This window comes from Trachinotus anak, unplaced genomic scaffold (assembly GCF_046630095.1).
Source record: "Trachinotus anak isolate AG129_WGS33_773 ecotype Australia unplaced genomic scaffold, CSIRO_AGI_Tana_v1 ptg000015l, whole genome shotgun sequence".
Lineage (NCBI taxonomy): Eukaryota > Metazoa > Chordata > Actinopteri > Carangiformes > Carangidae > Trachinotus > Trachinotus anak.
The window spans coordinates 1723810-1747689 of NW_027273866.1; the positions used below are offsets into that span (position 1 = coordinate 1723810).

The 23880-nt window shown below is 41.4% G+C and overlaps 1 pseudogene; it reads right to left on the minus strand.

Moving 5' to 3' along the window:
• Positions 1-19342: 19342 nt before the first annotated feature.
• Positions 19343-22118, minus strand: LOC139633072 (cytochrome P450 1B1 pseudogene; annotated as a pseudogene).
• Between the last annotated feature and the right edge of the window lie 1762 nt (positions 22119-23880).

Below are 23880 nucleotides of genomic sequence, written 5' to 3' on the forward strand. Positions count from 1 at the left end.
ATCTGATCTGATTGTATCATTTGATCTGATCTGCAATAGATTCAGGAGTGGAAAAAAAACAAAACACAACAGTATTTGATTGTATTCCTATTTAATGTATGGTATTCTGAATTGAAACCATAATGTTCTATGTCAGTAATGTCTAATTCCCAATGCCTCAGACATCCCACACACAACATCAGGCCTCCTGTGATAAGTACGTGTGGTGGATTTACTTGCTGTGAATATGTGTGGGTGAAGACCTGTAGTGCACTGCTAAAGCAATCGCTTTAAATCACTGAGTGGGGACTGAATAGGAATGAATTATACATCAGGCAGTGTGTGTATATGATGATTTACTGTAGGTGTATGTTGGAGTGATATTCCAATATCCAGCTGAGGGATTTAAACTGTGGGAGAGCAGAGACAACAGGCAGCTCGCTGATAGATTAGGTGTTAGGGTTACACTCCATATAGGTTTACATTGACTTAATTGTGATGAATCGCTGCATTGTCGAGCCATGTATTTCTTTTTGAGACTTGTGAATTGAAACCTCTGTGTGTCTGCATCTGCCAGTGCAGTCCGGTTCCCCTCTGAGGAGCTTCACAGTCCCTCCTCTGCAAGAAGACACATCACTGACCTCCTTTCCTTTGCTGTTTTCCAGATTACACCCAACAGCTTACATAAAGTGTCTCCAAGCTGCAGAGATATTACCCAGCAGGCCTAGCAAGGTTGAATTCTCCTCTCTTCCCCCCCCCCTTTGTCTGTTCTTTTCACCTTACCTCACCTCGCCTCCTACTTTTTCATGCTGCATTCACTGATAGATGATGCTGCCAGCTTTAGGAATTATACAACACATCATAGCTGTACGTACATCACTGTGAAACATTTCAAGCGCTGTCACCAGGTTTGCTGAGAAACACCAGGATGCGGTTTCAGCGGTTGTGCATACTGGAAGGATTTGTTTAGGGAGACTTTCTTTCAGTGATTAAGAATAATGTCATCTGATATTTGGAATAATATGTTCCACACACTGTGTCTTTTCTATCATCACCTTGATTCAGAGCTTGATTTTGTGCAAGAATCATGTCCCTGTAGGCTTCCGCAAGTGGAATTAATTGGTCTATTAGTAGCAGGAAACAACATGATGTGTAATGAACACAGAGGAACAGAGGAAAGATTTAACAGGGATTGAACTATATAGCCTAGTTTGTTGTTGATACTTGCCTGTGTCGTATCCCAGTGAGTTTGACCACAGTAATGTGCATTTAGTTGGACTGATTATCACTAGTTAGGTATAAAAAGGTGACTTGGATGCTTTAGAACTGTTAAATGTGAATTATCTTGACCAGGGAGTCATCTCGGTCCATCCAAACAGTTCCAGGAACAGCTGTTTATTTATAGCAAACCAGCGGGAATGAACTTACCATTAAAAAAGCAGGTGCTCCATACAACATTCACTTTTTCACAAAATGAATAATTAACTTAAGGTGTGGTTTTTTTTTTCTTGCAGATATTGAGTATTCAGTCTATCACCTGCTTTTTTGACAAGCTGAAAAGACTCAGCTCTTGGGAGATTAGATAGGCTTCCTAAAAATCTGAGCTATTCTTTTTTTTTTTAACTCCAGCCTGTTTGTCACTTTGCAGTTTATTCATTCAGTTTTATTTCTCCTCAATATCAGTGTTTATTGCCATATTTTCTCCACCAAAAGTAGAAAGATAAAGTTAATGGAAAACCAATAATGACACAAATAGATTTTCATTTACTCCCTTGGAGGTTCATAAAATGTCAGTTGTAGTGGCTTAGAGTAAAATGTAGCACTTTACAACTATTTATTATTTCAGAGACTAGATGTGATTTTGGTCTGTGGGCCCACCACTTTGATTCATATGTGCTCATCAGTGATCACTACTTGCATTGGTAGAGAGGAAGCTAAAAGTTGAGGCCTTAAATGAATATTAATATGGCCAGTATTTTTCCCTAAAATAACAATGGCGGAAGAAGTACTGAGATCCTGTAACTAGTAAATAGTTAGTTTCCACCACTGCAAAATAGTTATAGTAATTTACCATTAATTTACCATTATAGTATGTTAATGGCTCTAGAAAGGGTGGATAAATGTGGATAAAAAGTTAGAAAACGATAGATAATTGAGCGGAGAGAGGAATGACAACATGGATGCATTCCGTCAGTACTGAGTCACATCATAATTCCCATCAGGCTTGTGGTTATTACCATGTTTTTTATTATATGTTGCAGCATGTGGTTGTTGTTTATGAACAAGTCTGGCAGAGGTAATCTGCTCAGTGTATCACTGCAGCTTCACTACACGAGGAATGGCTGCTCCTAGAAAAACAACTACAACAATGAACTTGGCAAGAGCGAAGGGACAGCTTGACTTTATTTAATGCATAACAACAACAACAACAGCACAATAGCTGCCCTATCGGCAAATGCCCTTCATCCTGCAGGATGCTCAGAGAAGTTTCACTGGTTTACACTAAAACAGTTGCTGCAGCATTGTGTGATGTGCGTTACAATGACATTTTGAAAAGCAGCAGCTTTTGAGTAGCACTTAATGTCAACATGAATCCAAATTGTTTCTTCCCCCGCTTGCCAGTTTATGACTTCAGTTGTTCACTTGTTGCCATGGTTACTTTGCTATTGAATGCTTAACTTGACCTAATGTAAGGCTGAAGTGCCTGTGATTTATTAGGACTGTTAGCAAGAGTGAGTCAGCCACAGAAGCAGACAGTACATTGTTCTCTTCAAAACCCAAAATAATTTTCCATTTATAAATCAGCACATCCTTGAAATGAAGAGCCTGACTGATTGCTAAGTGTCTGGTTGGGAAGAAGTCTATGTACAGATTATCCATAAGCTTAGTAGTCTTTAATATTGCAGCCCACAGTCAACACTATAATCACGTGAAAGAGGAAAACTTCAATAGCTGTGGCCTTCGCTTGCCCTGACAACAAAGGAGGAAAGAGAGCGACGGACGATGAGAGTAAATTATGTGACGATGATGTCATGGTACTACTGGTTCTGATCAAGGCCATATGTCTTATGGGGTTCCCTTGCTCTGCTTTGTGCCCTGCATCCTTCAGAAAATGGATTGTCTGACTGCGTGTGATTTGAAGTGTAGGTGACACATACAAATCACACACAAACAAGGTTATAAACCTCGGACATATCAATAAAAACAAGTCATATCAGAAACAAGCTATCACCATAATCATTGCAAAACACCACTTGAGTGTAACAGTAAATTACCACCCAGCAGTGTGATTTTATTGTCTTGTTGTGACAGATAACAAGTAAATTACCATCTCGGCTTTGAATCCATGAAGGGAATGCATCCGGAATCTGACCATTTAACACGTTTTTGGGGTTTTGGGGTACATTAAGAACGCCCCGACTAACGTGAGCAACTCGGTGGAAATTCTTGGAAGCGCACACATAAATTCACACAAACAGGCTGTTACAGTTTTACAAGATGATCGATGAAGCTGAGGGCAGAAAGTCACATTCTTAAATCTAGTGTGGTTGGGATGGTTTCTGTGCTCCCAGACCAATAGCTCACTGACACTTATCTAATTTATAATTTGCTGCTTTATTACAAGCTTCAACTGAAGCATGAGGTCATGTGGGAGACATGGACACCCACACTGCAAGACACACACACACACACACGCAATTATATGCTACTTATGTTTGCATTTTCACTTTATTTCTCTGTCTGTGTCTCTCACTTTATTAAACTGGGTGGGAGGTTGAGTAATGAGGCTTAACATATAATCCAGGCCTCCCTTTCTTATCTTTGCTTGTTCTCTTCTTCGTCTTCACTCTTATTTCTCATAACCACTTCTCGGAAATGTCTGGGTTATCATCAACACTCCTCTGTTCAGTTTAAACCACACTGCATTCCACGCAAGTCAGATCCTCCTCATCTCCTATCACCACTGATGTCAGGGGGTCACTTTAGGATGTTGGGACGGAGCTCTGCCTTCTGCTGTGTCGCTAGTGAACTCATCTAGACTCGCTGATTGGAGTTTGCAGTTGCAAGCTTGGAGTATTTGCTGAGTTATTGCAAAAGGATGTTAAAGTTAACTTTCAAGCACAGTAAATTAGTCAAGTGTTGGAACATCTTGAATTATTGCAGTTTTCTTAGTTTGGCTTCTCAGAGCTGTAAAAAGAGCAGTGAAACACCACAGTGTCACTGATAGGTTGTTGTCTAATATCATGGTTGCGGTTTAATAATGAAAACTATGTGTACACATAAGCAGGTTATTCATCAAATTTAGACATGAACTTAGTTAGGAAGCGCAGCTGTTCGACATCGCATGGGTGTTTCCTCTACGCCCGAACACTGGGGATCACAGACGGTAAAGGTCAGACATTTCTACAGGGAACTGGCGATGTCTGACCTTAAATGGAACGCAGTATGATATCTGAGATTCTGAATAATATAATGACAAAGAGACATGATTTAAAAAAAATAAAGGGATACAGCTGAAAAGGAAATCTAGTGCAATGTATAACTGTACTGTCATCCTACTGCAATCAGTGGTTGTATTTCTGTTTTGTGTTTTCTGATATGTTTCTAAATCAAACCACAAAATACTCATCTGAACTGTACTGTGTTGGCATAAACTTCCCAAGGGCTGCAGTGCTGAGACAGGATTACAACAATTGACAAAGATGTCTTCAAGATGACCTTAGAAAGATTAGTACATTGCATTATTCTCTTTCGTGCTGAGTAGTCCTGTGGTGTTCCAGGAAAGACGAGCTTGTCTGGGAGCTGTTGTACCGTTGACTCAAAGCCACAGAGACTCCTCTTTCCCCCCTCTCCATCCCTCCTTCACTCTGTCCCTCCTCTCCTCCTGCTCTGCCTTCCAATCCTCTGCATTACAAATTCCCCCTCCCGTCATGGCCTTCATGGGCTGCTTCCCATCTTCCCCTTTGTCTCGGTGCACACTCCAAATGCACCGGCCTGGGGTGAGTGGCTGCTTCTTATTCCATGTCAAGAGTGATCCCAACTGGGCCACAGCCTAATGAATCATTTCCTCCAAGATACGGTGAGAAAATCACTTTCAGAGTTTGGAGCAGGCAATCGATGCAGCGTGAAGCTCATATGCCCTCATGTCTCTTCTGTGGTGGAGCCAGGCACAGTTTGTATACACGTGTGCATGCAACCGGTCACACACGCACACAAACCAACACAGAGTGGGCTGATGTGTTGTATTCTTTATGTTACAGGCAGCTACTAAGGCTCCATGAAGCCGCAAACTTGATTAAAATGGTTTTAGCCGAATGAACATATGGATATCAGATGTTGTGTCTTATTCTGCTGTCTTTTCTATCCTTTCCCTCCCACGTGAACACACTTGGGCACGTACGTAACTGTCAAAACACCCTGCCACTTATCATATATAGTATGTATACCTTGATGCAAGCTTGCAGACATTTTTTGAGTGTTCACAAAATATCCACTATCCAACCTGACACACACACATTTGCACACAGCCTGCTCTCTGTCACGTACCATCTCCCTCTGGGTTTCTGGACCTCCCTGCTGCTCAAGCTGTGTGACTTGGCAGTACATACCGTTGCGCAGAAAACACAGCACCCAGGAGGTCATCAAGTGTGTGTGTGTATATAAATGAGAACGAGGGGAAAGGCAGCGGTAGAGATACTGCATGCACTGGACAGTATACAGTATGTTTTCACATGAGGCCGAGCGCCTTCGTGTGTGCATGTTAAGCATCATTAAACAGGTGACTCCGTATCGCTGTGCAACCAGACCCTGATCCCCTCCTCAGAGGAAACACTCCTACAACTCCCAGGTCCCCTCTTGGATTTCTGCACTGTAATGGCATTTGTCTCGCCTTGCCCTGTCAGCCCTCCATATACGTTATTCGAACTGGCTATGGCTTCCCCTTTGCCCCCTTGGGGTTGTTTGGCTTGGCCGCTCGCCCACATTAGTTCACATTCTGTCCCCCAGTCATCACAGTCATTTGGGAAGACTGTTTTCCTTCATGCATGTTCAGTGTTCCCCCTGAGGTTCCTCCATTTACTCCCCCTTGTCTGCTTTGTACCACTCCATTAAACAGAGGTCTCTGGCAGCCAGGCAAAGGAATGAGCCAGAAAAGAACATGCCACATGGAACGTTTTATCTGTTTCCTCCCAACACTTATCTGAAAGAGATGTCACAAGCTTATTCAGAAAATTGGGTAAGAGTTGCTGCTCCCCTTCCCACATCAGTGAGACGTAGATAAAGTCATTTTCTAAAGATATGGCTCTGTTGTGTTATGCCTCCAAATACCCTATAAAACACAAACTAATGTCAGATAATCACGCAATACTTTCATCACAAGCTATTTGACCACATCAGATGGCATGTAGCAGCTCGGAGCGCTATCCAAGGGATTTTGAATTACAGTCCAAATGCAAATGAAACGCCATTGAAAACCTTTCGGCCTTGTTGCCAGACTGTTGAAAACCATGCATATTTCTTCTCCTGGCTTGCCATTCTTATATTACCAAGGTGAGGTCTTGCCAAAGTGAAATATGCCACAAGATTTTTTTGGACTTTTAAAACCACTTTTCAAGTGAGTTACTTCCTTGTCCTGTCCCACAGACCCTTGCCTACTCAATCAACAGTTTTGGCTGCATGTATTCTTGCTTTGGCATCTGGCTGTTCTTGTCTTTATCTGTCTCTAGATCCAGTGATAAATGTCCTTGGCCTTTGTGGAATTCCATCAATCCAGCTTGGTCATTTCCTTTGTGTGAGTGTATCGTTCCCCATGTGTGTTATTGTTGGCATGCTGAGCAACAAGGTCTACTTACACCTAATTATCATGCTGACATATTAACACTCCGTGTGCTAAACAAATGTCTGCCTTATTTCCAATCACAGCATGAGTGCGATTTACGGAAATTTGTTGAGTTAAGGATGGTGCTGGCTCACCTTATCTGTCTCTTCTCTATCCTGGCTACTTTTTTTTCTTTTTATCTGTTATTTTGATTCCTCTTTTCAGCTTGCATTCCTTATACAGAAACAACCCCTTCAAAAACACTGCATTATCATTACCTAGTGGATCAAACTATGGCAGATGTCAGATTCAAGAGTGGTAAATCAAGATGACCAGTCTATTCAGAACTATGTAATTCTACCATAATACTTTAATACCTTTTGGAGGCACCATGGATATGAACCTAAAATGTAACTTATTGATCAGCACAAACATTGAGCGCTGGCCTCTCATGCCCTAGTTGCTGTCTGTGTTTAAGGACCCTGTCTACTCACATATGAATGTTAGTGGTTTATTTTATACAGGGGCCAGTAACCTTTTGGCTTTGTTTTTTTGGTTTTAATTAGTCCATTGAAATAAAATTATTATTTTAACTTAATTACTGTTTCTTTTTTTTTTTTGTTTTAGGCATTCCAGTGACTGAGGCCTTTCTCTTTCTTTTAATAAACATTATTTGTGAAGTGAATGTATGTCTCCTGTGCTCCTTCAACCTATTAAATAAACCTTTGTGCTACCACACATGACGTGGGCCATCTTTAAAGCTCCCGACATTGTGTCTGGTCACATATGTAAGGTCAGGGGGAAATGAATGAGTCACAGAGAGGTTTTTGCTCTCTCCATCACTCCCATTTAGCCACTAATCATGTCTAAATAGGCTGAATAGATACGAGTCTAAATATTGCATTTGTGAGAAAAATAAACAGTTTGTGAAAATACGTCCCTCGGGAACTGTGGTCCTATTCTTTAAATCATTTTAATTTGTTGTTGAGTCTACAGTTGCTACATTGTCTATATTGTTTGTAGTTACTGTAAGTATGGTTTCGCCCTTTGCAGTTTTGTTCAGTGTATTTACAACATCTGGGGAGACCTTAAAGTAATGATTAGCCTGTTCTTCTTGAACTTGATCTGTGTGTGTTAAGAGAGCATGATTTCATGAGTGTTTCATAAAAGCTAAAATCATCAAATCATGCCTTATTTTTTTCAATAAAGCCACTGGATAGTGGTTAACGTCACTGTCATGCTATTAAAACCACTGCCTGACCACACAAGCTTTATGAGCAGGGACATGGTCATCTACAACTTACCACAGCCATTAGGAAAACAGATGCATTATGGGATGAAAGCTAGGGACCACGGTTAGTAGTGCTTAACATATGTAGTTCTCCTGCAATATGTTGCTTCACTTGCAGGGTTTGTCTCTGAGGTTCTGTTCCAGTGACAGTTAGAGTAGTGTGATACCTTTCCCACTTAATGTAGTTGGTGTGCATTACCTGAAGCTACAGAAAATTTCAGCAGGGCCCCCTGAAACTAATTTCAGCCAATATCCACCCTACTCTTCCTATCAGCCCAAGTGGCGTTTCTTCAGCTGGCCAATCACGTTGTGAAGTGGGTGTGTATGTTGGATTGTCGGTTTTGGAAAGTTAATGGTTGGACACAGCTCCTCCAATCCAACATTGGAAAGGTGTGTTGGTGTCCAAAGCTATTCATCCATTGGCCAAGCGCTTTTGAAGAAGCATACCAGTAGCTTTAATCTTGTTTAATGACAGACAGCGATGTTAATGAAGAGTTATGAAAGAGCATTTTAGTCTACAGTCACTGCTATGCTATGCCTAAAGCACAAAATGTTGTTAGTGTTGAATCCATTAAGTCCTGCTTCACACAACTATGAGCTTCTAAAGGGAACCATACATTTTAAAGCATGCAGTTGTTGGAACCCTTGTCGGGTTTGGGATTCCCTGTAGGGTTCAATCATACAACAGCTTAGTCAGCTATTAAATGGTGCTGGCTGACAGATCCATCACAGAGATTGCATCAGGTGAATGTGTCCATAAACCAGCAAAACTTTTACTGCGCTTCATTGGAAGGCTTACTTCCTTTGAACTGAATGCCAGGTCACATCAATGTTCGTTAGTGATCATAAAACACAATACAAGCAATATTTAAAACATTTTTTTTAAGTTTTCCAATTTAAGTGTGACTTCAGACATTAAACACATTGTCACCTTATACTGTATGCTGTCATGGTGAATATGCTATATGTTTTTTGTTCCACCAACTCTTGAGGGAAATATCTGTCTCGTTAGCAGCTAAATACTCCACTGTGTTCAATAGCTGGTTGCCAACTTTGTCCGTCTGTTATTTGGTGCTGGGCAGTTAGCATACAGTGGGTTTATCTGAGTTGAGAAAACAGCTGCCTGCTCCTACTGGAAACGAGTTTGATGAGAATAATGAGAGTGAACCAACAAGTAAATTTGCAGGCCATAAAACCAAAACAATGAGTTTAAAGATGCAAAAGAATGCTTCATAGAGCTGAGGGGAACAGGCTGGTGATAATATACTGTAGCTTTGTCACCATGAATGATCCCTTTCACAATAGACATAGTCACTTGATTCTTTGTTGATATAAAAATATTGATCCATGCAGCTTTAATATTTAAAATTATGTATTTTAGGTAATCCCACTCCCTGGTTGGGAAAGGATAAATTATTTATTTGGGAAGAAATAGATCCCTGAGTTTCTTCTGTCATGTGTTGCTGAGTTTCGTACATCACCACATGACATTTATCCATGTCATCCTCTTTACATGGTGGAATTGGATCTGACCTGTAGTATAAAGTGTACTTTTTCCTGCAAAATCACCTGATCTCTCCATTTCTCATTCAAAAGCTTACATGCTCCATCAGGATCGGTACTACCTTTTATGACTTGTCATAAATCAGCCTGTGATGTACTGCATGTTAAACTCTTCCCCTGCAGTATATTATGAAATGAGGAGTAGGTGTGATGTCAGCTAGAGGCCGAACCAAATGGGTGCCATGGGATGTGACTGACAGAATTCAGTTTTTTTTTTTCCTGAGTTTTTATGTTGTGGAGTGTGCAGCAGGGAGTGTTTTCTCAGCTGGTCCACTCAGGAGGACACCGGCAGCCGTCCGTTCGCACTAAAATGCCCACATGTTCGCACTGGACCTGAAATACAGATGTATCCATTACGTCAGTGAACATTTACACTTCGGTACATTCAAGTTGGTCTGTCCCAATATTGGTGACCTACCATAAATACAAAGACAGATGTCAAATTCACATACTTGCCTGTTAGCTGGTAGCTATTTACTCCATGCAGCTTTCCTGGCTGCATGGAAGTTGTCATGTATGTAAGTGCTTTTAGATCTTTTTTTAGAAACTTGCTCGCTGGATGTAAAAGTCTGTAAAATTTGCAGACATTAAAAGACGTGATGCTGAACTAATTATAGGTTGGAGCTGGTTGGTAAAACCATTTAAAAGCCAAAGCGATGCGATTGCAGGACATCCGGATTTCTCCTTACAGCCTATGCTCAGGGCCATAAAGACATTTATGTGTTGTTTTTGTTCTTTTACAGTTTGTGTGATGATCACATTTCCCCCCAAAAGAATAAAACTAATATAAAATTTAAAATAAGAAAGTGTTGTCATTATTTTGAAAAAGGGCTGCTGAGGGGTTAGGGGTTTGGAACAGAGTTATAATTAGACTCCAGTTAAAGTTTAGGGTAAGGATTATTGTAGAACATTTCATTGTTACGGTTAAGATTAGGGCCAGGGGTTACAGCATGAGCATAAGTCAATTACATGTCCCCACAACTGACAGTGTGTGCGTGTGTGCAAATCCATCTCTGTGTGTGTGCTCATGCCGGTGTTTGTATTTGTTCTACCCATAGCTTTGAACTGTGCTAAAGACATTGGCTGGGTGCAATTTTGGACCGTTTCTGTATGTTTTCAAACATGGCCAAGTACAGATACTCTATAGCCCATGTAATTCCTCATTTCCAACCGAACAACAATAAACGCAACAAGTGGTCTGCTCCAGTGTGTACATAGTAACCTATCTCAAAGAAGACACATGGCCTCTCAAACTGGCAGGCCCCTATCTACATAAATTTTCTTGGGCAAAGTAAATGTCTCTCAGAACCAGAGGGGAAAAAAGGGGGCAAAGCAGAGTGTAGCTGTTGGCTGCTGCTTCTGGCAGCTTTCTGACCACTGTGATGCAGAGGGACTTGTGTTGCTGAGACGGGACGCGGAGGTGGGAGGGAGAGCAGAATGTCTTATTTTTGCTGGCAGTGGAGAGAAGTGCTACCTTGGAGGCGGTTCTCTGCAGAGGCCCATACATCTTAGTTCCTGGCAGCCGAGCCAGTGGGGGGTGGGAAGTGCGCGTGGGAGGAGTAAAATAGAATAGGGAAGGGGGGGGTGGTTGGATGGAAGCGTAGGGGGGAGGTGGAGGGTGGTGATGATGAGGGGCCTATGCTGCTGGGGAGTCAGCCAAAGTCCAGGACTCGCTTAATGGGTTCTCCTCTACTATGTGATCCCAGTTTGGAGAATTGGAGCAGACACCCCGACTCCTGACTCCCCCGCTCTGCCTACTGTGATGGGGGTTGACTTGTGGAAGGTGGTTGGAGGTGGGTGGGGTTGGATGACGGGGTTGTGGATGTTTCTCTGACTTCTAATGTCTCCCCGTCACGGGAAAGGCATTGGCTGACAAAACCAAAGCCACCTGAGTGCGTGTGCAGCTGTCTGAGTCATTGGCTGTCATTCATACCAAAGCTCCCCCTTCCTCTGACTCATCAAATGGCACTTGTCTGATTTCAGCTGTACACGTCCTGAATGAAACTACCCTTTCAACTGGATGAACGCACATTTCTGGACAAGACACAGAGTCTGGACTCCTGTCGAAGTGTACCTGGGTGTAAGGTTTCTCACTGCCACCAGACGCCTTACTTTATTTTCACTGTTCCTATTCCTTTCTCTAGTTTACACTTTGCAACTACAGGAGTAATGAGAGGAAAATCATAATTAATCCTTCCTAATGTTATTGTGAGTCCCAATCAACTCATTAATCTTCATCTAAATCAGGATCAGATCATTTTGAAGTGATCTTACCGGGTAAGGGTCTGGGCACAGTTTGCACGAACATGTAATTATATTTGAAAGCTGAGCAGTTTCATGTGAGACATCCCACAGCCACTATGGTTCAGACAGAGGTAGCTCGCCGTAGATGTGTTAACTCCTTCTTTGCCTAAACTGAATTATGTAATCACCTGGAGCTACTGTGCTCATGCAGGATGGTTGAGTGATTTTAATTTTGTTTTATTATAAATATGAAAGCTATAATTGTTTCAAAACCATTTTACTGCCCACCCTCTTTTAAAGGCTTGGCTTGGGATTGTTATTGGGGTAATCAAGTTGAGCAAGTTCAACCTTCTATTTCCAAGTATGGCAGGCAAAGAGGAGAGCTGCGTGCTCAGCGGCATGCACCTGAATGCCTCCCCTGCTCTCTGTCGGAGGGTCTGGCACAGGCACTGCTGTCTTACATAATGCTATGAGATCCCTTACCAAAGATTCAGTGCTGTTATACATAATTTTTGTCATCAGTCGCATTGTATGGGTTTACTCTGTAGAAAAGTTGACAGTTTCTACTAGTATCCTGTCAAGAATAAGTTAGAGATGATGTATGGGTATGCAGAATATCCCCTGTTTTTGCAAATCTAAAATACTGACTTGGACATCTCAGATTAATTTCTCTCTGGAATACTGATGCCACTGTATAAACAGTCTGAACACGATCAGCTTCTGTGTCCTCTCGGTTTTTCCCTCTGCAGGACCGAGCTCAGCTCCTCGTGTTGGGGGAGAAGAAGAGCCAACTCCTCTAATGCTGGCAGGCTGAGTAAACGGTGTCTCCGGAACCTCGTTTTAGCCCTAGCATTTCCAAAAGCACCCTTCATCCCTGCTGTGTTATTCTTTATGATCTGCACCTCCGCTCCAGCTCAAGCTGTCTACCGGGACCTCTTGTCCTGTCCAGAGCAGACCCCCCCCCCCCCTTCCTCCCGCACCCTCTGTTTACTATGTGGAGTCCCTCACAAGGGTCAGCTGGATGTACTGTCCTGCAGACCAGCTGATACTGTGATGAAAACTAAAAGAGACAACGCCCACACATTTAACATCCTGTAGACATCTGTTTTCTAGGAATTGCTGGATGTTTGTCTAACTGAATATTACTGACGCCTGTGTGTGTCCCTAAGAAACAGGCTGTAGATGGTCGATTAAATTACTGGACTCTGTTTGGCCCTGATCAAAGTGTCATGCTTCATTTCCACTTTTAGTTGTGTGTTGCGGGAACAAATGTTTATGTAATATTTGGCCCACAGACACTGACACGATGAAAAGATTGAAAGACAGAGCAGCTACAGAAAGACTGAGCTAAGGATGACATAAAAAGAGACGATCTGTCAGTAGGTCGTTGACCTCTCTCGGTGCATGTGAGCTGCTTGTGTCCCACTGGTGCTCTGTGTGCTGTCATGAAGCTAATGAGTGCTGAATAAAGCATAGGGTACGCAGTATCTTAGCATGTCTGTGTGTACATGTGTGTCCACATGAGAGCAATTTAACTCCAGGTACTGGCAGCGGCATCATTGTCTGTTATTAAAAACAGACCTTTGCAAACCAAAAGAGTAACAAGTGTCTAAGAATATTCACCTGCAATTTATAAGCTGCTTTCCAATAAATGTCAAATTGTTCAGTTAAAATACACTAAAAAATACACTTAATCCACATTTTCTCCTTTTTTTATCCTTTTCTCATTAAAAGGGAATCCCTTAAAAAAAAAAGCCACAAAATGTAGACAATGTGGAAGCGCTGTTTAGGATAACAGGAACTGAAATATAACATCTCACACTGTCAACAAGCCTTCACGTTCCGAGCGTAGACAGTTCCAAGTCGTAACAGAGCAAGGTATTTTCAGCGGAGTGGTCAGCCCCAGCAAACCGTCTCTCAGTGAGTGGGGAAATTCTGACAGGCAATCAGAGCCCACTACAAAAGGAGAATGTAAAAACAACTGAAAATGAATCCCTACGAACGCAAATGGCTTATTGCTAAATTGTTTTGGTCTGGCGCAAAGCGTTGCCAAGAAGAAGGCTTGAAGTGGGATGGCGTGAAAGCGGGAGATGGAAGGAAGGAAGGAGAGGGGTTGAGAGCTGAATTATGGGTAGCTTGTTTGACTTTTTTTTTTTTTTTTTTGTCAGGGAGATGGTAACAAAATTTTCTATACCCGAATTCATCAACAAAACTTTCAGATGCAGACACCATAAAACAGGCGCAGGTTCATTACTCTTTCTGCATTCATCATTGCTCACTATGAATAATGACGATTACACAAAGACAACTGCCTGAATCCTGTGTAATTTCTCTGAAACAGTGGATACGACCGCATCCTGACTGGCCTGTCTATTATGGTAATATGTTGCTGTCTCATTTTCAGCAATGATTATCAAATATTACATATTCATGGCGGATTCAGATGATTACCCCTGCTGCACAGCGCCATAGCCACTGTTTCAGACCACAGACACAAACACTTGGACTGGCACAGGCTCAGGCTGTTCAGACTGACAGTAACCGTCTGCTAAACACTATATGGCCAAAACTATATGGACACCATCTTCTAACTTTCTTTTTTCTCTTTATTTGGGCTTAGTTCAAATTAAGGGACATTTTATCGCTACTGCATTAAAGAGCAGAGGCTGTTGTACTATGAGAATGAGATGTAATATTTGTGTGACCCAAAAAAACAAGAAAAAAGAAAAAAGAAAAACTGTGGCTAGTTTGTTAAGATCATGTTGACTGTCTGGATTCAAGTCAAAAAAGAATCATTTTAAAGTTAACTAAGAAAGCAGCTGATATCAAATGACCTGTATAGAAAGAAAAATGCCCACACTGTAATTTTAAAAGTCTAATGGTTTTCTTCTTCAGTTCGAACATGCTCTCCAATCCCTCAGTGCTTTCATCGTTGTGATTTGCCGGTCCGATAACATGCCAGCGTGTCCGCTTGGTCTAATTTGATGATGAGCTGTGATGCGTGCTAAAGAGTCTTGCCAAGAGGACATGGTTAGACTTCGTCTGGCATGTGCCATGTCTTTCCTGCTCAGTCTTTATCTCTAGAGCACAATACATGGTGTAAATACTATATCAGCGCAAATCAGTGAGAATACTGTCTTTTACCTTTCAAAACCAATATATATCTCTTTAAAACCCACGAGTAAGTACAGTCAGTGTGTTGATTGCTATCCCATTTCCCTAACATTATTCATTATTATGTTCTGTACAAATACATAGATTTGTTACATTATTACAATACAATACATTTCATTACATTTTATAAAAGTAGCACTTATCTGCAAGTCTTCTAGTTATCCCCTCTTCTCCCTCCCACTCATGCATGAGATCTCACTCTGTTGAACATTCTCATGTTACTTGAAAAAATACACAATGCAGTAATCTGATTTATTCCCTCCCTGATGTGTCTGCTTCTCAGAGACCCTTTCTATGTTCATTTTGAAGAGGTTCCCGTCTGGGTTACACAACAGTGGTGCCAGTGGTTCGTTATCGTGTGAGCAGACAGCGCTATCTCTGACACTGCAGAAGACTGATGGCCTCTTGAAGGTGCTGGACCTACAGGGAAGTACCAGATACTTACTCTCAAGGTCCACCAGGACTGATTTATCATGAGATAAATGAGATCATGAGCTATTTGTAGAAGACATGCTATAGTAATCTAATTTGCTTTCAAGGTTTGGCAAGTAAAGCGGGAGCTTTTGTGCTTGCTTGAGTGAAAATCTTGCCAAGTCCTGTTGTTCTTAATAGAAAGTAAGGAAGTACAGCTGTTTAGACAGTGAAGAATGTGAATGGTGCAAATGCGGTCTGTCAGCCTTCTTAGCCACATCACCTCGCCACAGCGCACACAGAAATCCTGACATGACCTCAGCCTCAGCATGTCTCAGTGATGGTAGAGAGTGACTAAAGTGGAAGAGTTGCAAGCCCCTCCACCAAATACACGAACATCACGTTAGAGTGCCTCCTGTGTCGGCAGTCAACACTGCTATTTTAACATGAATCACAGGCGACAGTGTTGCTCGGTTTCCATATCAAACAAAATTGACCAGTTAAACACGGTTAACATGAGTGACTGTGTCCGACCGTGATGTGAACTCCCATCCATGAACAAAAACCACATGCTAGCCCTGCTCTCATGCTGACCAACATGGATCGCTTCCTCCTGCACTTCCTGAAAATAATTGTTTGTTATATGGAAAGAAATGCGGCAAATGGAACTGCACATTGTGTTATTTCATGTCAAAGGTCCTCTCCTTGCCACCGCTCCAAAACACAATCCCTGCACCGACAAAACAACAAGCACTAGTCACCCCACCCTATAATAATGAATTGGGTAATTGTTTATTGAAAAGGGTCACGTCATATGTTGGTTACGTGAGGTTGTATTCCAGAGCATGAAGTGAAGGGTCACTAACTGTTAAAATACAGAGTCCCTAGCAGGACACCAAACTGTAAGGTGGCACCACTTTATTATTATGTCAAGTGGAACATTATTGTAAGTCCTGCTCAGTGTTTATGACATAATTCCACAAGGGGGTTGAAAAGAGAGGAAACATTTATAACAAATTAAACATCAAACAGACTCTGGAATATATTACACTAGATCAGAATGTAAAGTACAACTCTTTCCAATTTTTTGGACAGATTTAATTGCTTTGTTCATTGCAGGACAACAGACATCGGGATTATTAAAGTGTCAGGCGGAAGCTGTCGTTTCCTTTTTGAAGTGAAATGACCGCAGTCTGAGTGCTTCTATATACAGGATAGAGAGAGATTAGTAATTGTTGACGTCTGAGCAGTCATCATTATTGAACTTGTTGGAAATGTTACCTTTGTCCAGTGAAAAAAAAGTTGATTTGCAGTTATTTTATACAAAGGCTATTTGTTCTTGTTATTCAAAGAAAAATGTTTACTCGGTTATTTACTTCCTTTTTTTGCTTTGGGATGATTAATGATCCGCTGTGATGTCAGATGCTTCGGGCAAATTGAAGAGCATGCAGAATTACACATATTTCTTGTTTGTAACATTTTGGACTCGGAGCGTAGCTATGGTCAGCGTGTTGGTCTTGAGGGCGGCGTTATAGGAAAGATTGGCTGAATAAGTGCATGGGGCTGTTCTCAGCCAGTGCTCAGACACAATGTTCCGCTGTGTTACAACAGATGATGGCAGTGGACAGGGGAAGAGATTTTCTGGAGAATTGGGTTTGTCCTCTTCCAAGTAATTCTACCTCATTGAGTGTCATCTACCAAACAGTGACTGCAGTTTGCATGTCAAACCTCAAGCAGAGGGGAGGAGGTTTTGGACAGAGTGCTGAACTGTATTTGGTGGTAAAGGGGAGAACGTTGTGGGAGGTCACTCTGTGGCTCTGTGTACGTGCAGAATGTGAATAACCCCAGAGCTGAGAAACTGTCAGCCTGTACACTTTTCTGTTTTCCTTTAAGGAGTAGAAATCGGCAGGTCGAGGGCTTGGGGGGTATGTGGAGCGCAGAGCGGGTGACTCAGGGTGAAAGGAAGTCTTTCAGCTGGACACATTTCATGGATGTTTTGGGAAGCAGTGATGGAAACGGGGGAGTTCAGGCGGCCCAGTCCTCCCTCTAGGGTCCTTGCCGTGTCAAAGCAAAGAGAGAGAGCGAGGGAGAGAGAGAGAGTCGGTAACAGTACATAATGTCTTCAGCCTGCTCTATACCTGGTGAAAAAAACTTCCTTCAGAGTTCAACCACACTCCTGCTCCTGCAGGTACGCAGGTAGACTCAGGACCACTCCTTGAGGCAACACTCTCATGGGGCAAGGAAGGGAACATAGTAAGACGAGGGATGAAAATGATAAACTGTTAACCCACACTTATACTAATATTTATGCACCATATTTACAGCAAGGACAAATTTTGAGCAGTGGGTGGTTTTGGTTTTCCCAAAATAAAGAGAGTCAGTCATGAGGAAGAATTTTTGGAGGGTTGTTGAATGCGTTTGTTGGAATAGATGCAAATGATCGTTGCTGCAAATCCTGTGACACCAAAGATGATATACAGGGGGTAGAAAATAATGTAAAGCCATTTTAAATGCTAATACTAACACAGGTGGGTTATGTAAAATTGAACGCCAGTAAGCAGCATTTGATGGCCATGAAAGATGTCTGGTAATCATCGCTTTGGTATGTGAGTTTTCAAACAACTAACAGTGATAGATGAAGTATGCCGACCTTTTACTTTCGTAAAAGTACCATCACTCCATTAAGGGTGAAACTTCTTTATTCAAATCTAAGTACATGTGTAATATCAGAAAAATTATAGATTTAACTGCTTTATACACACTCAGGCCGTTTAGTCCAGTGATTCCCAACTTAGGGGTCACAACATAAGTCACAGGAGGGTCATGAGAGGATCATTGTTGTAAAGGAAAGAACAAAAAAGGTTCTGCCACACAAATTTGTACTCACTTTTTAGACTCCTATCCACTTATCTCAGTAAAATATTGGTCAATTTAACCTCTTTATGCCTCAAACTGTTATTTAAATGAAACACAACAAGTTAAATCAAATACTACTTACAACCCAAAGACATCTGGAACCTGAGAAAGGATGCCAACCAGACATAGGCTTTTTTGTAATGGGTCACAAGCCAAAAGGATTGGGAACGAAGGATTTGATGCACTGTGTTTTAGCAGATTCTCATTTGTTTTTGTGGATTTATATTAAAAATCTTGATCTTAAGAGTAACTAGTACAAAATTGTACTTAAACACAGTAGTTAAGTAAATGCTCTTATTTACATTCCACTGTGGCTAAAAACTTTGACCAAGCCAAATCACCAGTGCTCTTTTTGCATGTTTCATCTGCAAACTGCACTAAAAACAGTAACCGTGGTTTCAAAATAAAACCACTCAAGGGATGTGGTACACACATATAGTACAAAGTGGGCTGACAAATGTTGTTTATTGGAATACAACCTGATGTGACCCCCTCTCTGTAACGGTGTTTGTTAAGGTGATTTTGTCACCTCAAAGTTAAAGTGCTTCTCCATGTAATGTTAACATTGTTTGCCCTACACTGTAATGCCAAAGCTGTAATGTTTTGGATCTCTAGTCTTTTGAAATTCACACCTTTTATTAGATATGATGTCATTTCAAGAGATGCATGGCTCCTCAGCGAGTGACTGAATCTGAATGTGTTTGCTCAGAAAAAAATCAAGTCAAAAGTACAGCGCGGCCCAGGTTAAATATTGATGAGTGCGGCTACTGAGTCACAGCCTGCTTGTAAGGCGTGGAGAACAAGAGCATGCAGGGCCTGTAACCCTCATTAATTTTTCACAACAATACTGAGACCAGACATCATGATCTATTATTATCTCTTTGACCTCTCTGGCCTCTGTGATTCTCAACACTTTGGCTAATACACGCCACAGATTCAGCTATAAATCAGTACAAAATGTTTATTGTACATCCAAGGCTTTAGTCACACATTAGAGTACAGATTGTAGCACGCAAGGTCATTAAGAAAACATTTAGCTATTCTATACAGCTTATTTCTTGGACAATGTGGTATGTCTTATGAATCACATATATGTACTATGTGCACTACAGAAGTAAGATCAGTGGCTTTTAGACATATGTTACATGTGACATGAGTTATGAATACAACAGTATTAAGCATGATTTAGAAGTACATGGATGTAGATGACATGCACATTGTATTGAGCTCAAATATAAAGACGTTCAGTGCATATAAAGATAAATGAAAGTGTCTGGGCATATAATTGTTCAGTGGAGACCACACAGCTGGTCCATGATTTCTCCCCATCAGCGAAAAAAGCATTTAAAGAGAAATTTATTCATCACCACCAGTTTATACTGCAATTTAGGGGAGACCCCACTAAATACCCTCATATAAATAACAATACGTACTTAAGGTTTATTATGAATTGTGGTTTTGGGCAACCACATCAAAGCTTTCATTACACTTTTTTTCTGTTTCTTACATGATGCAGTACAGATATGTTTAGTACATTCTTTTTCAGAGTTGAGAAGTAAAATTGGCTTTGAGTTTGGATATGACTCACATGCTTCCTAGTGCCATTATCATAATACATAGTTTTAATGTATTCACTGGGGGGGACTTTGTAACTGAATGAAATCGCAGTATCATCTTTGGTCACAATTTGAAATGATAGCAGAAGCAAGAAAGCTTATCATTTACATGTTTTGGGATAATTCAAACCTATTGCATAAAATACTCTGATACAAGGCACAAGTATTTATCTGAGAACACATACCTTTGCACCATTGCATTGCTGCTCTTTAATTGGAGAACCACAGTCAAACACCTTTTTATTGACCTTTAGGTAGCTCTCCTCTGAGTTTGGCAGTGATTTTGTAATCTAAAGGCCTCAGTGTTAAACCATATGAGCAGTTTAAAGACAGGTCCTCACTGGGGCATTTCTCAAAGCTGCACTGGTGGAGTAGAATTGCAAAGAACAGAAATATCTCGACTTTGGCAATCTGGTCCCCAATACATCTTCTCTTCCCTGCGGAGAAGATCATAACACTGGTGGTGAGATCCTTGTCTAGGGAGCCGTTTTCATCCAAGAAGCGCGAGGGCTCAAAGACATGTGGATCCTTCCACTTCAGGGGGTCATGATTGACAGACCACTGATTGATAAAGACCACCATGTCTTTGGGGATGTGGAGACCATCAACAGTGACGTCTGATGTTGTGGAGTGGGGGATGGTGACAGGGACGAAGCTGGTGAAGCGCATTGTTTCATAGATGAAGGCGTCCAGGTATGCCAGGCCTCCTCTGTCCTCAGTTGATGGCAGTCTGTCTCGGCCCACCACTTTGTCTATGAGCTCATGGAGTTTGGTTTGGATTTCAGGGTGTTTAGCCAGAAGGAGGACAATCCAGTGAAGAGCTGTGGAGATAGTGTCCAGACCTGCTCCGATTAGATCGGACACTGTCCCCTCTGTGTGGCCTTGAGTGAGTCCGTTGTCAGTGTCGGCTTTGTCAATGACGCCAATAATGGCATCGCTCATATCTCTCGTTACCTCTGGATCAAATGTCTCTCTGTGCTCCTTTACTTTGTTCTGGACAAACCCAAAGAACTCTTGATTCAGGTCTTTGAAGTTTTTAAAGACACTGCGGACTGGATTGGGGAAAGACTGAAGCCATGGCATCACATCTACCAAGCTGCCAGCCCCTACCGTCTGTCCAAACTGATCTACTCTTTCTAACAAGGCTCTAAACTCAACATCATCATGTCCATAACGTTTTCCAAAGCACAAGGCGCAGATCACGTTAGCTGCAGCTACTGTCAGCTCATGAGCGGGGTTGAAATACTGGCCCTGAGAACTAAGTTTAAGGAAAATCGCAACTAGCTCTGTGGCTTCAGCCACAATTTGCTGCTCAAAGGCTTTTTTAGTCTGACTGTTGGCGGATGAGAATGCTCTGATCGTTGATTGAGCAATTTTCCTGTGCATCTTCCACTGTTTGCTGTAATTAGTAAATGTCATACTCCTGCCTCCAGAAACCATCTGGAAAGAGATGAAGTTTGGTCTGCCAGCAAACTCTGTGCTGTGCTGTATCAGAGCCTCACGTATTGCCCTGTCTCCATTGAGAACCACAATATCGCTGCAACCAAGCCGTATCTGGTACACGTTGCCATATTTTTTGGCTAGCCTGGCGAAGGTGATGTGAGGCAACTGGCCCAGCTGCATGGCGTTGCCCACCACGGGCCAGGCGAAGGGTCCCGGCAGTCTTCTCTTGAGCCTGAGGTTCCTGACCCACAGACAGGCTTCCAGACAGAAGAGGAAAATAAAGGAGGCAACCAGAGCAGGCTGAACCTGTCCACTCCATTCCCTGATGATGCTGCTGCCCTTCACACCAAACTCTGCATCTACTTGAGCCATTGTCCTGTCCTGTAGTTTGTCACCCACTGCAGCCAGTAAAAAAAAGTTTTCACTAAAAATGGGAAACCAAGTGGTTTCTCTTTTAACAGTCTTAAATATATTAAAACACGAACACTTGATGTTTTCTGGTCTTATAATCAGACTGATGAAATAGCCATACCAAAAAAGGGCTCCAAGCAGCACTCACATGCTGTCTCACCCCTCCTGCATAGAAGCTAGAGAGAAGGGCTCGATCAGGTTGAGCGGTTAGCAGTGGTGCAGCACGTCTTCAGATGACCACTTTAGAAGAATGCAGATTCAAGGCTTAAGACTTCGCTTATATGTATCTCTATGGTGGGAGGGGTCAGCGACTCAGGTTTTTTATTATCTCTCCCCTCCCATTTTGACCACAGCCTGCAGACCTTAGTCCTATTCCCTCTCAGGCCTCCTTCCAGCAACATCACTTGTAGGATGTCGGAAAAAGAGAGCAGCTACTTCATAGCCTTTATTGCCAAAAACAGAGAGATATAACTGACATTACCATTACATTTTTAAAGATAAACAACTCTACATACCATGTGTGGCCTGAAAGATATTTGTCACAAAATATAACAATATATGATTTAAAATTATAATAATAATAATATAATATTATTATAATATAAATTTGTTAAGGAAAAATTATGCACTTTAGCAATATGATGGAATGGATGGAATTTTAAAGTGGCACTATATATTGTGAGTAATGGACAATGAGCTGGAGTCGATTGTTTTTTCCTCTGGGATTAGATGATTTTGCTGTTTGCACTTTTCCTATGGACTTTCCGTGACCATTTTAAACATAATTTGGTTTCTGTTATTTACAGCCAAACTGTTTGGGATAGCACCATGAAAGCTGTGGGTTTCAAGATCCAATCACTGAACAGATACACACAGCACAGTTTATTGTGCTCCATAAAATATATATATATATATATATACAACATTATTGTTGGCATAATAGCCCTTTAAATAGAGGTCACTAAGATAATGTAGCTGTTAGGTTTGTGGCTGCATCAAAATAGTTTTAAATGGGATTCAGAACTCAGGACCCTGGCTGTAAATCTACTTATGTGGGTGCTTTTGCAACAAAAGGAAGAACTTAAAAAAGCATCAGCTTTGGTTTTAGTGATATTCAGCCAAGTCAAGTATTCCAAAAGTTTCTATTTTTGGAACAACGTGTAATGACAGACATCTAAACAATGGTGGTTCCTAATGTCACATTGTTGGCACATCTCTGACAGAGCCAATAGTGACTAAAAAAATGCTTCAAGACTGAGAAGCTAGTCTCATATTGTGGCCAGAGAAGTACTGTGCACCTAGCTTCTCAGCTTTAAAGGAGTATTATGAAATTTTAGTTCAGCCTTGTTCTTGAGGCTAAACTGACTTATTTTAAATGACTTATTTTGACTTATTAAACTGGACACATTGTGCAATAACAGTTCACTTTATTCATTTCAGATATAGCTTATTTTTCCATCATATAAAGCCAACACACTGATACAAAATACCCTTTATGACGAATGCTTTAACATTCAAGGCTGACTAAGTTTATATTGTTGCCTTGACACAGACAGAGAAACGCATCCCTTTAGCATTACAACATCAATTCCTGAATACAGAAGCTTAAAGAGGTTGCAGTGACATCCATTTAGCTTTTAAAACATTATTTTGTAAACAAACATGTATTTGAGAATGCTTCATGAGTGAAGAAAGACTGCAAGTGATTTGTTCGAATTGGTGAGACTTGGGTTTGGCATGGGGCAGCTGCAGTGTTTGTACAGTAAAAGTGAACCCTGAATACATAAAGTTGGTGAAGAGTTCATGGTCCACACCAAAGTCTCTTCCTCATCCTTAACACTGTAATGGGTGCTCCTTGATGAAAAACGTCCTCCCTCACAAATATACCAGCATCTTTCCCTCCTTTGATCAGCACTCTTGGTTTAATGTGTTCATATGCTTAGAGTACAGTAGATGGTGAAATACATTAAATTTCATTACATTTTTTGTCATACCTGAAAATATGAAATTATAAA